Source organism: Dasypus novemcinctus, chromosome 3, assembly GCF_030445035.2.
Source record: "Dasypus novemcinctus isolate mDasNov1 chromosome 3, mDasNov1.1.hap2, whole genome shotgun sequence".
NCBI classification, from domain to species: domain Eukaryota; kingdom Metazoa; phylum Chordata; class Mammalia; order Cingulata; family Dasypodidae; genus Dasypus; species Dasypus novemcinctus.
In genome coordinates, this window is record NC_080675.1 from 176,368,755 (window position 1) to 176,385,452 (window position 16,698).

The 16,698-nt window shown below is 51.1% G+C and overlaps 1 non-coding gene across 1 annotated transcript; it reads right to left on the reverse strand.

Moving 5' to 3' along the window:
• Positions 1-952: 952 nt before the first annotated feature.
• Positions 953-1,026, reverse strand: TRNAT-AGU (transfer RNA threonine (anticodon AGU)). The gene has a single exon. It is a non-coding gene; the product is annotated as a tRNA-Thr (tRNA).
• Between the last annotated feature and the right edge of the window lie 15,672 nt (positions 1,027-16,698).

Consider the following 16,698-nt stretch of genomic DNA (forward strand, 5'->3'; position numbering starts at 1 on the left):
CCGACCACCCGACCTGCGCGTCTGGCGGCAGCACCTGCTTGACCCCCGCTTCTGGAAGGAGGGCCCGTCAGAGCCGATGTTCACTCCAGAGGGCAGAATGACGGGCAAGGAGTGAGCTGTCTCCATTGCCCTGACTCCCGGTCGTGAAGGGACCACTCGCCTGACCAGCAAAGCTCCTTCTGTAGTGACTTACTGAGCTCCTCCCACCGTCATGCGCCACTGTCACGGCTCTCTCCCTCCACGTGATGTCCCTGCGTCGCGGTCCCTCCGGCCACCGGCCACAGGCCACGTGCAGCCGAGGCCCCGCGGAAGCCGGGCGCCGGGCAGCCTCCGCTCTCCTCCGGGCCGTGCGCTGTGCCTGTCGTGCACCTGCTCATCTGAAACGAGAGCAGGTCGGCAGCCCCGCGGCCACCCACCCAGCGCCTCTCAAGGGGATTAACCCCCCACAGCCCCTTCCCTGTCCTGTCAAACTACCGACACCCCAGTCACCGGTGGCCTGCTCTGGAGACCCAGAAACCAGCGGCACGGAGGGGGCAGCGAGCCCGGAGCCCCGGGTGGCTTCAGCGCCGCGGCGTTTACGCGGCAGCCCGCGGGAGCGGCCTCGGGTGCTGGAAACCCTCTGCAGCCTGCGCCTTGCAGCAGCTGCGGCGGGGAGCCAGGGGCAGAGGCCGTAGAAACGAGCTCCTTGTCCAGCCCCCCCGGGAAGGACCAGCCCGAACGCGGTCCTGGAGAGCCGAGATGACGGCGCGTCGGCTCTGCCTGCGGGTTGAGGCACCAGCCAGCGGGGCCCCAACACACCAGGGGTGCGAGCCCACGCCCAGGCCTGCCACCTGCGGGAAAGGTACAAGGCACGAGGGCTGTGAGGCGTGCTGGCCGTGGGGACGAAAAGTAGGCTGGATGCCCAGAAGCCGTGACAAGGAGCGAGTGCTTAGTAAGGCAAGACAAACGCCAGAGGAGCCGCTGGGATTCGAACCTAGGATCTCCTGTTTACTAGGCAGGTGCCTTCACCAACTAGGCCACGGCACCCGCAAGCATGCAGGAGGGGCTGTCTTTTCTTGGGGCAGGCCAGTCCTGTGGTAGGCAGGGCTGGCCTCTGAATCGTTCTCTATTGCGTATTCTCTGCTGTTGACCTCTCACGTCAGATGCCTCTTCTGTCCTTGGTTTCCTCCTTTAGACACAACCCCTTGGACCTTCTCTTGCTTCCATGCCCACCTCACCCAAGACTAGCTCACTAGGACCCGTTCATTCTCGCCAGAGCCTTCTGACTGGACACCTGCGGCGATGCCCCCTGCCCGAGCCTGCAGTGCCCCATTTGCCAGGGCCACTGTGAGCTGCAGATCAACCTCAGTGCTCTGTCTCCTTTCCTTTTTATTTGCGGTGATGGGTTCACACGGAGGTTGCCGCTGTTTAAGGCCCTGGCCTGGGGAGCTGGAAGGGTGATTTTGAAGGAGGAGGATTTGCTTGGACAGGAGAGAAGGTCATTTTCCCACAGTCAGCGCCTCTCTGCCCTGGCAGGCAGTGATGGGAATGGCAGGACTGAGCTCGGCTGAGCCTGGACACCTCTTCGCAACAGCCCACCAGAGGCTCTTCCAGGCAGCCACATTGAGCAAGAGCTGAGGTTTGGGGTGCCAGGGACCTCGTTTACCACTGAGTCGTGCTCCCCTCAACTCCCAAGCACCCACGGGGTGAATCCTGCCAGTGGACACAGCTCCTGTGGGCCCCCCGCTTTCCCCTGCTGCCTCCGCTGCCAGCTGCCATGGGGACCCCACTCGGCGACGAGGATGAGGGGCTCTTCACCAGGCCCGCGGAAAGCTCCAGTGACAAACTCCTTTCAGGATTCAGGAAGGAGGCGCGCACCTGCCTTTTTAATAAAAGAACGGGTGTGGCAGCCTCCTCCCTCCCCAGAGCGCCTGGAGCCAGCAGGGTGCGGAGAGTGCAGGGATTCCAGGGCCGGCCCAGGGGGCGCGCGCCGAGGCCCCGGGAGGGTCCTCCGTGCGCTTGTGGACAGACGCCCCTCACTCCTGACACCCCTCTTCTGTGGATGCTTCATCCAAGCTATGGGCAGGACAAGTGACTACGGAAGCGCACAAAGAACTAGAGGGAGGGGAGAAGCTCCCCCACTGGCCCTCCGTTTTTGCCACATTGTGAATCACCAAATGACCCAATGAGTGAACGCATGAATGCATAAAAGAATGAGCGAGGGAAGCAGAGTTGGCTCAACGGATAGGGCGTCTGTCTACCACATGGGAGGTCTGCAGTTCAAACCCCGGATCTCCTTGACCCATGTGCAGCTGGCTCACGCACAGTGCTGGTGCACGCAAGGAGTGCCATGCCACGCAGGGGTGTCCCCCGCGTAGGGAAGCCCCACACGCAAGGAGTGCGCCCGTGAGGAGAACCGCCCAGCGCAAAAGAAAGTGCAACCTGCCCAGGAAATGCACCGCAAACACAGAGAAATGACAGCAAGATGATGCAACAAAAAGAAACACAGATTCTCGGTGCCACTGCCAAGAATACAAGCAGACACAGAACACACAGAGAATGGACACAGAAAGCAGACAACTGGGGGTGGGGAGGGGAGAGGGAAAAAAAAAAAAAGAATGAACGAAGGAACCCATCTCTATCTGATTAGGCCAATTTTCTCTAAGCCTAAGCCCTGCCGGGGTGGAGATCGGGGCCCTTCTGCCCTTGCTCTTGCTAGGCCCGGAAGGCTCTGGATGCCCGCTCTGCTGGCCGCCTCGCGGCCCTCGGCCCCGCTTCTGCTCCCCCGTGCTCTGCTCTGTGTGCAGGAGGCTGGGGCCTGGCGCCCCACGCTGAGGTTCTCCATTGCAGCTGGATTCTGCCTGTGGCGGGTGCTGGCAGGAGAGCGGGAGAGGGGAGGTGATGAGAAGTCCCCTTGCTCTGTCTCCAGGGGCCCCCACGGCCCTGCTCAGGCTGCAAAGCTGCAGTGGGTGGGTCAGCAGCCTCCACGGTCCAAGGCCCTGGGGGTGGCTCAGGCGGTGCCAGCAGGGCTGATTCCTGCAGTGGCAGCAGGAACGGGAGCCCTGATGCAGTCTCTCCAGAGGGTCACACCGTTTCCCTCCTCACTCCCTAACTTAGGAGTGAGAACAGTTTCCTGGGTTCCCATCTCTCCGTTTCTGCTCCTCTGGCCTTCCTGACGCTGTGGTGGCCAATCCCCTGCGTTAAATTCCCTCTGTTTGAAACACACAGAGCGAATTCCGTTTTCCTGACCGGACACGGACCGTCACATGCGCCCCTGTTGGTCCATCAGCACTAACAACTTTCCCAGATGTTTTCTCACGTGTGTTTGATTTTCGAAATAATCCCCCAATAAAAGGATATTCCGCTTGGGGTGTGTGGCTCCTCGTGTCCCTGCCCTGACCGTGAGGGCCCAGGACAGGCCGACTGTGGCAAGGGTTATCTCCACTGGACCCTAAATCTGCAAGGTCCTCCCCACTGGGTATAAAAATGAACAGATTCCCCCCGTGGCTTGGAAAATTCAGACTCGCCGATTTTAGGCCGTGTCACCAGCCCAGTGACCGGGCAGCTGCGTGAAATGAGTGACTGTAGCGAGAAGAAGCGGGAGGATTTCCCTCTAGAGCAGGGCTGGAGGAACTAAACACGAGGGTCCTGGTTAGCTGGCTGCTGCTTTGTAGTTTCACACGCTGTCTTTGTAAGACCCCTGGATTCCAGACACTGTGTCTTCACACCCATCTCCTCCCTGGCTACGTGGGAACAAATGTTGGCCGAAGTTGGTCTACTTGGGCCTCTGTGATGTCAGTTGACCGGCCCTGTTCACTCCATAATGAGATGAGGGGGATGTTTACCTCTTTCTCTAAGGTACGAGCTTCCTTGTACCTAGTACCTTGATACGAGGCTTCAGTGTAAAAATTTGAGACAGGATTTATATGCCATAAAACTCACTCTTTCCAGGTGTATAATTCAGTGTGGTTTTAGTATCCACACAAGGTTGTGCCCCCACCAGCATGACCTAATTCTAGAATATTTTCACCACCCAAAAAGGACACCCTGTATCTGTTAGCCCTCACTCCCCACACTGCCTTCCCCAGCCCCTTGCAACCACTAAAGCACTTTTTGTCCATATGGATTTTGCCTATTTTGGACATTTCAGATGAATGGAACCATATGCTATGCAGCCTATTGTGTCTAATTTCTTTCACTTAGCATAGCGCTTTCAAAGTTCATCCGCGTTGTAGCATTTATCAGTACTTCACTCCTTTTTAAGATTGCATACTATTGTGTTACATGTATATAGACATTTTGTTTATCTATTCATCTGGTGAGGGCTATTGTGAACAGTTTGCTCCGTGTCTCATGTTTGAGACTGTTTTCAATTTTTTTTTTTTCTTGGTATATACCTAGAAGTGGAATTGCCTGATCATATGGTGAGTCTATGGTCAACTTTTGGAGGACCTACAAAGTAACTGCACTATTTTACATCCCCACCAGCAATGTAGGAGAGTTCCAATTTCTATATTTACAGTGGTTCAACTTAAATATATCTAAAGGACCCAGGGTCTGAGATGTTTTCATTGGATTCTTTTTTTTTTTAAGATTTATTTTTATTTATTTCTCTTCCTTAACCATGACCGCGCCCGCCCCCCCTCCCCCCCGCCCGGTTGTCTGTTCTCTGTGTCCATTTGCTGCGTGTTCTTCTTTTTCTTTGCTTTGGCTGTTGTCAGCATCACCGGGAATCTGTGTCTCTTTTTGTTGCATCATCTTGCTGTGTCAGCTCTCCATGTGTGCTGCGCCATTCCTGGGCAGGCTGCACTTTCTTTTGCACTGAGCAGCTCTCCTTACGAGGTACACTCCTTGTGCATGGGGCTCCCCTAAGGGGGGACACCCCTGCGTGGCAGGGCACTCCTTGCGCGCATCAGCACTGCGCATGGGCCAGCTCCACACAGGTCAGGAGGCCCTGGGTTTGAACCATGGACCTCCCATGTAGTAGGCAGGTGCTCTGTCTGTTGAGCCAAGTCTGCTTCCCTTCATTGGATTCTTAAAGCCAGGATTGGTAGTGAGGTTTTCAGAATCTCACCTGGAGGTAATGTGGACTGAGAGGTATTTCTCTGAGAACCATGGTTTCTGAAATAGCCATGGCACAGTAATTGCTGACACTCATTTCTGCATATTATTTCCAAAAAGTGAATGTCAGCTTATCGGGTACCTCCTGGGGAAGGGGGTTTGTAGCAGGCACTAGTTATTCTTTTTGTCCTTAGAGCATCTAAGCGCTCTTCCTGTATTGGGGAACAGTCTGCCACATGCGGCCAGGTCTGAACAATCCATCCACCTGCTTTCCCACGACCTCTGGATTGGCCCACCCCCTGAACTTCGAGGATTCCAGTAACTAGCAGAGTACATACTTGATGGAGGGGGCCACAGCAGCCGTTGGGTTCCCAGAAGCCCTAGCAGGGGTGATTTAACTTGCTTGTGATATTGCCAAACTATCATGTACACCCAAACTAGGTAATCACTGCTCAGTTGCCTCCCTGCATTACGTCGCTCATGTACTTTGCCTTCCCGGCCACACTAAGACATTCAAGACTGAGAGAAGTCCAAGTACAATACCGTCTACTGAGTGTGCCCGGTAAGCACTTCCATTGGGATCTGCAGGAATCGTCCTTTCTTTAGAATGGTGGTTTCCCAAATTGGCCACACATTAAAATGACCTAAGGATGTAGACATTTCCAAAGCCCAGGCCCCACCAATTAAATCAAATCTCTAGGGTGGGACCTATGCAGGGGTGTGCTGGAAAATGCTTAATGACTGGCGCCTGGTGTTCGTGGAGGGGGTGGGTGATGGGGAGCCCTGCTTGGTAGCCTTGTCCGTTTCTCCCCATCTCTGTCCACAGTGCCTATATCCAGGGCCTGCACGGAGCAGGATCTCAAGGTACAAGTGCCCTTGACCTTCCGTCTGTGCTCCTGGGCCTCCCAGCTGACAGTGCTATCTGCGGAGGCAGGGTTTACAGGCAGATCCCCTGGCTGGGTGTCCGTGGACAAGGGTCTACCCCTCCTAAGGCTCGGCACCCTCATCCTAAAATCTAAGACCCTCCAAAGGGTCGTGCTGAGTCGACCGAAGCTGACAGGGTCTGCACCCAGACGTGCCCGACAGGAACAAACAGTCGCTGCTGTGATGGAGGGGGCTGGTGCTCGCCACTCCCCGTGCTTCTGAGGGGCTGGGAGGGCCTGGGAGAGTGGGTCCCCCAGAGGGCGGGGGCAGGAGGTAGAAGGAGGCTGGGAACAGGCGGGGAGCAGGAGGCTTGTACCCCAGGAGGAAAGTGTGGGGGACATCCCAGAGCACCTGGCAGCTCAGCGCGTCCCCCTTCACATCCTACAGCAAAAATATTCCAATCGATCGAGTTGGATGTAAGAAAGAGCCAAGAAGCCCTGAGGAAATTCCATGTAAAACATGATCAGTAGGAGGACAAGCCTTTCCCAGGCCTGTGAGCAGAGGAGGGAGACAGGAAGGAGGGGGACACGCGACCAGAGCAGCCCTTTACCCACGGTAAGCCGAAAGGCTGGCGTCGGGAGCGCCAATGGGTATTGGGTGAAAGAACAGAGAAACGAAATGAAAAGGGATGGGAAGCGCTGGGAAAATATTTGCAACTTTATGACAAAAGTTTGCAGGATTAAAATCCTTACTGTATAAAGAATTCTAGGAACTAATAAGAAAAATATAGCACCCAAAGAACAAATGGGCAAAAGCTATGGTCAGTTTCCAAATACAAAATACACATGGCAAATAAGCATGAAAAGCCATTCAATTTTATTTAGTATGAAAAAAATGCACGTTAAAACACCTACAAAACATTTTTTTTTGCTTACTGGATTAAGAGGATTAATTAAAATGATGCCAGATTGAAGTAAAGGATGCAAGGAAGTCTTCACCCTCCTGCTCTGCTATTGTGTATAAAAAGAAGCACAGCTTTTTTTTTTTTAAAGTTAAGATATAACTTACCGTAAAAGTCACCCTTTTAACGGACATAATTCAGTTGTTTTTAGTCAGTTCACAAAGTTGTGCAACAATCGCCACTATCTAATTGCAGAACATTTTCATTAGCCCAAAAGCCCGTACTCCTGAGCAGCTACTCCTCGTTGCCCTCATACCCAGCCCCTGGAAACCATGATTAACTCTCTGAATTCGTGCATTTGCCTAGACTGGACATTTCATATAAATGGAATCACATACTACACAGCCCTTTGTGTCTGGCTTCTTTCACTTAGTACAATATTTTCAAGATCCATCCATACATCAGTCCTTCATTCCTTTTTATGGCTGAATGATATTCCACTGTGTGTTCAGACCGTATTCTGTTTGTCCGTCAGTTGACAGTCATATGGGTTGTTTCCACTCGGTGGCTGTTACGAATAATGCAGCTATGAACATTCGCATACATGCTTTCGTGTGGACTTATGTTAGCATTTCTCTTAGGTATAGACCTCAGGGTAGAAGTGCTGGGTCACATGGTGACTCTATGTTTAATATTTTGAGGACCTACCAGACTGTGTTTTTCCCACAGTGGTTGTATCAGTATGCAGGTTCCAATTTTTCAATATCCTTGTTGACACTTAGGGGATGTGAAGCAGTATTTCATGGTGGATTTTTAAAAATTATTATTATTTTTATGGTACCGGGGCCAGGGATTGAACCAGGACTGTGTGTGGGAGACACTGGCACTCAACCACTGAGCCACATCCGTGCCCCTTAATTGGACTCCCCCTGCCCCAAGATGGCTCTCTTCTCTGTTTGCTCACTGGTTTTGCTCATCGTCTGTTCTTTGACAGTTTTTCCCTTAGGAAGTACCAGGAACCGAACCCAGAACCTCCTATGTGGGAGGCAGGCACTCAACTGCTTGAGCCATATTCACTTGCCAAATGAATTTTTGTTGTTGTTGTTGAGGTAGCAGGGCCAGGGATTGAACCCGGGACCTTGCACACGAGAAGCAGGAACTCAGCCACTTGAGCTATATCTGCTAACCCCCTAGTTTGTTTTTTTGTTTGTTGTTTGTTTTTTGCTTATTTGTTTTTAGGAGGCGCTGGGGACCAAGTCTGGGATCTCCCATCTGGGAAGCAGGTGCTCAATCGCTTGAGCCATAGCCACTCCCTTCATGGTGGTTCTGATTTGCGTATTCCAGGTGGCTAACAGTGAGCACCTTTTCATGTGCTTATTGGCCATTCATTTATCTTATTTGGAGAAATGTCTATTCAGATCCTTTGCCCATTTTTAAAATTGGAATTATTTCTCATTTTATTATTGAGCTGCAAGAGTTCTTTATTACTTTATGATATGCAAATATTTTTTTCATTTAGTGGGTTTTTTCATCTCAGTTTTTAAAAGATGGTGTCCTTTGAAACTCAAAAGATTTTAATTTTTATGAAGCCCAACTTAATCTAATTTTTCTTTTAGTGCTTGTGCTTTTAGAGTCACACTTAAGAAATCCTTGCTTAATCCAAAGTCATAAAAATGTATGCCTATGTTTTTTTCTAAGAGTTTTAGCTCTTACATTTAGATCTTTGAGTCATTTTGAATTGATTTTTGTATATGGGGTGAGGTAGAGCTCCAACTTCATTCTTTTGAATCTGGCTGTCCGGCGGCTGTAGGATCATTTGTTGAAAAGACTGTTCCTTTCTTCATTTCTTGGCACCTTTGTTGAAAATCAGTTGACCATAAAAGTGAGGGATTATTTCTGGACACTCAGTTCTATCCATTCATGAAATATCCTTATTTCAGCACCACACAGTCTTGATTACTACAGCTACTACTGCTTTATACTAATTTTTGAAATTGGGAAGTATGAGTCCACCAACCCTGTCCTTCATCTTCAAGATTGTTTTTGCTATTCTAGGTTCCATGAATTTCCATATGAAACTCTGGGTCAGATTGTCAATGCCTATAAGGAAACCAGCTGAGATTTTGACAGGTATTGTGTTGGAATCTGTATATTAATTTGGGGACTATAGTCATCTTGACAAAATTGACTTCTCATCCATGAAGATGGGATGCCTTTCTATTTATTTAGGTATTTTAAAATTTCTTTCAAAAATAGTGTGTAGTTTTGGGGGTACAAGTTTTGTACTTCTCTTAATGGATGCATTTGAATCCAATGTTGTTTTCAATTTTTCTGTAAATATTCTTCATTTATATGTATACATTATATAATCACTAAAATTTTTTTAGGAGCCAATTATTTGAATGTATTCTGTGTTGTAGACAGACATGCATTCTGGGAGCCCTTCAGCATCTCCCATCATCTGTAAATAAACAATATTTTTACATGAAGCCAATTTCAGGAAACCGTGTTTCATGCAGTCACTTTGCTGCCATATTCAAAGCTTGTCTAATTCCTTTCTCAGACCTGGAAACCATGGGTCGGAACATGGTTGGTCTAGGTACCCTGGCCTTTTCTGAGCAGTAAACCTTGGCACTTGTGTGTTCTCTGGACCTTCATCCCACCTTCCCACCACAACGCCCCGTTGCAGCAGCACACCGGGGAGAATGCTCCCTTCCATCAGGTGTGCAACAGTGACCGAGAATCTGTTGATCAGCTGGCTTGTGACACTCTATCTTCTGACTCAGGTCTCTGCTATTTTCGCTCTAACCATGTGGTCTTCCTTTCTCCAGGAAGCCGGGATGTGGAATGGAGAGGAACAGAGTTCAGCTGAGAAGCTGGCCAACCGGCCAAGTAGCAAACGGGAACAAGAGCCCTGGGACTTTCCTAAGACAAACAAAGGATTTAAAAGAAAGAGCAATATTTAGCAGTACTCAAAACTCCTACTTGTAGATTAAGAAAACAACTCGCTGCAAACAATTTAAAATATTTTAAAAGTAGTCCTAGTTTCTACAAGAAGTCCCTTCCTCATCACAGCACCAAGAAGTTACTTAAACTGAGTTTAAGAAATGTTCTTAAGATCAGAAAAGACCAATTTTTAACTCAATGAAGAGCTACTGCTCTCTCGACTAGTCTAACTCAATGGCCCATCTGGACTCTCAGTTCATTCCAGCTTCTCCAATTGCCTGATTTCCTGTTAAATGCTTTTGTCTCAAAACCTTTAAGTTTCCTCTTAATCATGTTTCTCTTCCTAGGAAATTAATTTTCAGGCATTTGCCCTCTTTTAGTAGTGAGTCAAATCTCAAAGCAACTATCAAATATTCCTCTTGTGTAGGCCAAACTTTCCAAGGAATAACAACCCCTAAGTTAAGACACCAACGGATGTGACAAGTCTATTGACATTAGGCTTGGCATAGCCATGGCCGAGGAATGGAGCTGTAGTGGAAGAAAGCATGCAGAGCCAGGGTGCTCATTATTTCCAATTTCCATACAAGTCATCAAGGATGGAAGACCCACATGGCCCAGTTTGAGAGTCAGGAGATCAAGACCCTTGGGAGATCATATACTCCAGGGTCTCCCACCCCAGCTGACACCTGGGATCAGTAGACATTCTAGACCAAGGTTCTGGAAACTTTGACCTTGGCCAACTCTGATCCACTGCCTATTTTTGTATGGCTAGCAAGCTCAGAATGGCTTTTACATTTTTAAATGGTTGTGATAATGATATATTTTGATAATATTTTGTGACCTGTGAAAATTACATGAAATTCAAATTCCAGTATCCATAAATAACATTTTGTTGACACACAGCCACTCCCATTCATGCACGGGTATGTCTGTGGCTGCTTTCACGTTACAGTGGGAGAGTTGAGTTGTTGCAACAGAGACCACATGACCCACAAACTCTGAAATATTGACTCTGTGGCCCTTAACAGGCAAAGTCTCTCTCCTCTGTTCCACAAAACCCAGCAGTAAGGGGAAAGCAGAAAGAAGCTGGGGAGGGAAGAGTCATCACAACCATCACCTTCAAGACGGCAGAGCTTGGCCTTGCAGGTGGGAACAGGACTTGGGAATCAGTGGTGAGCTCTGGCCACTGTGTTTCCATGAGGAGTGCTCGGGCTGCCCTGAGGGGATGGGACATACCCAGTGAGGGTCCCCATGGAACCTGTGCTGTAGCATCTTGCCCTCTTGCACCCTTCATGATCACGTAATATGTCTCTAGGAAACCCTTTTGAGAAAAGCCACTCCTACCCCAGTCCCAGGGGGAGAAACAGGACCAAGTTCAGCTCCATTCGAGAAAGCTTTGGCAGATGGAGACTTTGGGTGTGGCTTCGAGAAAGACCTTACGTGAAGCAGCAGCAAAGCTGGGTCCCAGCCACATACCCATGACCTGGCTGCCCTCTAAATTCAGCTGCTGCCCTGGCCCCTTCTCAAGCTCTTGGGCTCAGTCCTACATCCTGGCAGAGTCCAAGCCAGTTCCGACTTGGTCTCTGTTCAAAGTTTTCTGGCTGCTGGTGGCAGAAAAAGGACTTTCCTGGGAGTTCACCCCAAGAGCTCAATGGCCTAGTTTGCAAATTGGCTTGGTTATGCCAAATGACAATTAGACCTTACAAGTCAGATATACGTAGAAAAGAAGCAGGCAGATGAAGATCCTAAAAACAGGAAATGTCCTATGAGGAGTGGCTGAAGGCACGGTGACTAGGAACAGTCCTAGAGGTTGGCTGGGGATGCTGTCTTCTGACATCCCAAGGGCCATCTTGTGGAAGAATGGCCCTGCCTGGTCAAGGGGTCAGAACTAGTGTTAGTAGATTTGAACTTGACCTGAGGAACACCTTGCTCACAGTTTTCATTGACCAGAGGGGGAGGCAATGAGCTGGCCACTTTTACAGAGATGCTGTGGGCAGTTAGAAATAAACGTGCTGGGATTATGGTAATCAGAGAATTCATGGATCAAGGGGCAGACACTGAGTCCACTGGAGAAGCATATGGACTCTCTTTCTTAGCACGAGCTTGGTCAAGTTAGTTAGCCTGAGCTTTAGCTTCCATATCTATAAAATGGAGATCACGGTACTTAGAGCCCATGAGGACTACATTCAATCATGTTTAATGTTCAACAAATGGTAGCTCTTATACATTTATTCCAAGAAATTATCATGGCTTGCTGTTTGTCTCATACATCGGTTTAGTCTAAAACGTGGTAGGAAAATTTCTCTGCTTTTTTCTTTCTCGTTATAAATCCCTAAGTTTCAAAACCATTTGAGGGCAGGGGATAGAGGAAATGAAGAAATAAACAAAACAGCTCTCTCGGATTACACAGCAGTCCTCAGGCAGGAGATGGTGACTGCCCCGTGTGTGTGTCCCAGGGGCCAGTGACATCATGTGCAGCTCATCGCACCTCACAGCAGATGGCTGAATTTCACCCCACAGTTCAAGAGGGTCGGGCAAAAGGAGAGAGGTTTGCCAGGTGTCGAGACGGCAATAGGTTACAGAGGATGGTTGGCAGGGATTTGGGAATCGGAAAGCATCATACTAATTTGTTTTATGTTTTTCCCAAATGTTGTACAAAACCATTAATCAGGAAACTTGTTTGGCTCGAAAACAAATGTCAGTGGTGAGTAATGAGTACCAGCTTCCGTCACATTTGCCCTTTTCTGGTAGTTTCTGAAATTCTGGGCTTGCTGGCTTAACAGTTTAGCTACCAGCAGAGGAGATGATTACAGACCACAGGGTGGTCCAGCTGTTTTACAGAACTCACGGAGACGAGCCCACCTTAACCAAAAAAAGTGTAGGACAAGGTGGCTAGCATCTTATGCTAACATCTTATGCTGGGATGCAAATTCCTCAAGCTCCTTCTAATGCAGTTAGCCCCTGTAAGCCTTGTTTGAGACTTTGGAGATACGGAAGTGTCAGGCACAGTCCCCACCTTTCAGGGATTCATCGAGTGAGAGACACTTCAACAGAGGGTTTCTACTGATACACAGAGTGGCACCTGTGCTGTGTGTGAGCAAGGGGTCAGGAGGCTGCAGAGGAGAAAAGCCGCATCCGGGCTGGGGTGGGAGGTGGGCAGGTTCAGAGATTTCCTGCAGGGGTGACACCTGAGCTGACGCTTAAGGAGAGGGTGGTTGGGGAAGCAGATGTGGCTCAGGTGACTGGGCTCCCACCTATCACCTGAGAGGGCACTGGTTCGGATCCTGGTGCCTCCTAAAGAAGACAGCAAGCTGGTGTGATGGGCAGGCATGGCAAGATGACACAACAAGAGAGAGGAAAAGAAAAACATAATGAGAAACACAACAAAACAGGGAGCACAGGTTCCTGCTGCCTCCTAAAGAAGACAGGGAGCTGATGCAATGGGCAGGCATGGCGAGCTGATGCAACAAGATGATGCAATGAGAGAGGGGAGGAAAAACATAATGAGAGACACAACAAAGCAGGGAGTGGAGGTGGTTCAAGTGATTAGGCACTTTCCTCCCACATCAGAGGTCCTGGATTCAGCTCCCTGTGCCTCCCAGTGAGGGGGAAATCAGAAGCAGAGTCATGGTCAGAGGCATGAAGACCAGAGACTAGCAATGCCCTTGGGAGTAGCTGAGTGAAGTACATTGGTTGAGGAAGGGAGTAGCTGGAGAGACTAAAGAATTGCGTTGGGGAAGCAGATTTGGTTCAACTGATAGAGCATCCACCTACCATATGGGAGCTCCAGGGTTCAAACCCAGGGCCTCCTGACCCGTGTGGTGAGCTGGCCCATGTGCAGTGCTGATGTGCGCAAGGAGTGCCCTGCCACGCAGGGGTGTCCCCTGCATAGGGGAGCCCCACACGCAAGGAGTGCACCCTGTAAGGAGAGCCGCCCCATGCAAAAAAAGCACAGCCTGCCCAGGAGTGGCGCCGCACACACTTCCCGTGCCGCTGACAACAACAGAAGCGGACAAAGAAACAAGACGCAACAAATAGACACAGAGAACAGACAACTGGGGGAGGGAGGGAATTAAATAAATAAATAAATCTTTCAAAAAAAAAAAAAAAAGGAGATACAGATTCCCGGTTCCTCTGATAAGGATAGAAGTGGTCAAAGAAGAACATACAATGAATGGACACAGAGAGCAGACAACTGGGAGAGGGGGGGCGGGGAGAGAAATAAATAAAAATAAATCTTTTTTTGAAGAAAAAAGAATGGCCTTGAACACCAGAGAAAATTGCATGGACTCTCCTTTGGGGAGCCATGAAGGTTTTAAGTAGAGGTACCTGTTGATCAGATTTGCATTTCAAAAACCCACCTCTTTGTGAGCCACAGTGTGGAGGACGAGCAGGCAGGGATGAGACTGGTTCGGGGGCTGCCACGAAGCTGGTGAGGACCGAGGCAGCAAGGGCCCTTTTCCCCGACCTCTGCGCCCCTCACCATCGGTCTGGGGTCCTGTCAAGATTGGGGGTCACTCGCTGTTTGCTGATTTAGTAGGAAATTGTGTAGCTAGACCCCAAGGATCCTGGAGATGGGCCGGTAGTGCAGGAGTGTGTGTGCGTGCGTGTGCATGTTAATAGGCGTTTCCGCTGCCCTTGACATTGAAAGGGAACCGGGCGTGTTGGAGCTGTGCTGCACGTCACAGTGGAACGTGTAGCTGCATTTGGAATTCAAGAGGCTGTCGTTCATGTCTGTCAGGGGAGGTGAGCTGACTCAGTCATGATGAGACCCGGCCCTTGGTATCGCAAGTCAACGAGAGGAGGACGGATTTTAAACACCAGCGTCGCGTGGGGCAGACGGGGTGTGCCCACGAGTGGCAGGCAGCCGATTCCCAGTGTGCGGTGGGTGCCTCACTGGGTGGGCCTTCAGGGCAGCATTCGATACGGAAACTGCTGGAGTTCAAGAACGCGGAGCAGGGAAGCAGACTTGGCCCAGTGGTTAGGGCGTCCGTCTACCACATGGGAGATCTGTGGTTCAAACCCCAGGCCTCCTTGACCTGTGTAGAGCTGGCCCATGCACAGTGCTGATGCGCGCAAGGAGTGCCACGCAGGGGTATCCCCCTCGTAGGGGAGCCCCACACGCAAGGAGTGTGCCCCGTAAGGAGAGCCGCCCAGCGCGAGAGAAAGTGCAGCCTGCCCAGGAATGGCGCCACACACATGGAGAGCTGACGCAACAACAAGATGACACAACTAAAAGAGACACAGATTCCCGTGCCGCTGACAACAACAGAAGTGGACAAAGAAGACGCAGCAAATGGACACAGAGAGCAGACAATGGGGAGGGGGGTAGGGGAGAGAAATAAATAAAAATAAATAAATCTTTAGAAAACAAAGAAAAGAACGCGGAGCGGGCGCCCATGTGGCGCAAACCCCAGGCTTCCAGTTGGGCCAGCGCCTCCTGCACAGCCGATGGTGAGGAAAATCGGAGCTCAGGCCCAGCTCCAGAGCAGCGGCTGCGCCCCTGACCACAGCACTTCCACGGACCGGGGCTGAGTTGGCCGGTGCATCAGGCTGTGCCAACCCAGCTCTTGCACAGAGCTCCTGAAGACTCCTCGGCAGTGGCCTGGGGAGCTGAGGCCATGTATGTGGAATGAAGAGCCTCCTGGTAGCGTAACCCGTCTTTCATTATTGCTGTCCTTAAATTCAGCACATGCTAATTGAGTGACCGATGACAGGCCTTGGAATGGGTGGAAATGTAGTTAAACACGGGCTTTCCCTGCAGGTAGCGCCCAGGCAAGGAAGGCGCAAGGCTGCAAATCCCCATCGCCCAGGCATGAAATGTGTCTCCAGGGGTCCCCAGGGCCCCGGGTGGTGGACACGGAGCGAGGCCACACCTGGCCGAGGGGTGACGGGGTGGCGATGGGGGGAGAGGGCGCAGTCAGGTGGCGGCTTGGGCTGCGCAGAGGCCTGGCAGCTGAAACGTGCTTCGCTGGCGCCGGGCCTCGGGTCCATCTGGAGACAAGAGCACCTGGAGCAGGAGGAACGGGCTGGGAGAGCTGGCAGGTGCCAAACCGCGCCAGGGCTGCAGGTACGTGACGGGACCTTCGGAGACAAGCCGCGGTCTCGCAGAGGCCGAGCAGGTGAGGACGAGGGGGGCGAGAGGGTGGGGGCGCGCCCAGGGGCAGTGGGCTAGGTGGGGAGCCAGGGGCGCCCTGAACACAGCCCAGAGGTCCCGTTCCAACCGGGGCCTGGGGTGGGCACAGGAGCCGTGCGGCTTCTGAAGAGGGACAGCCGTGTGGAGGCTGGGGGGGGTTCTGTGCTTCCTGTCCCCGCCACACACACACACACACACACACACACACACACAGCACAGCTCCGGGAAAGAGGCCCTTTTCTATCAGCCTTGGATGTTGCGCTGCTTCCAATCAGGCCCCGTTTCTTGAGAATCTTCCACCCTCTGCTCCCACCACAAATGTGGTTTGGGAGAGACCGAGGCCCAGAGGGAGAAGCAGTTTGGTGAGTCCTGCCTCCTGCTGGCTGCTTCCCAGGAGAAGCCCTCGGGCCCCTGTCCTGGACCCAGGTGTGTCCAGGCAAAGCCTGTGACAGATTTCCTCAAAGGCTGGGAAGCCGGTTTTGGGGGAGTGTCCCCCAGCAGGTCAGTTCCACGGCAGGCCGCTTGGTTGAAAGCATCTGCTTCTTTTCCCTAGAGACACCTTGGGCCTCTCTTCTAGGAAACGCCAGAATCCAGCTGTCCCCAAAGCCCACCCCATGCCTCCCTCTTCCTCACCAGCTGGATGACCCAACACTCCTACCCCACCGCAGCTGCCGCGAGCGGACGAGTTCAAATCTTCCTCGGTTCACCTCGGGGGTCCTCGCGTGCTTATGCATATTGCTCCTTATTTTTGTAGGACATTTTTTAACGGCTGCCAAGCAGTTCCTCATTTCTGGGTTTATACTGCTGCAAT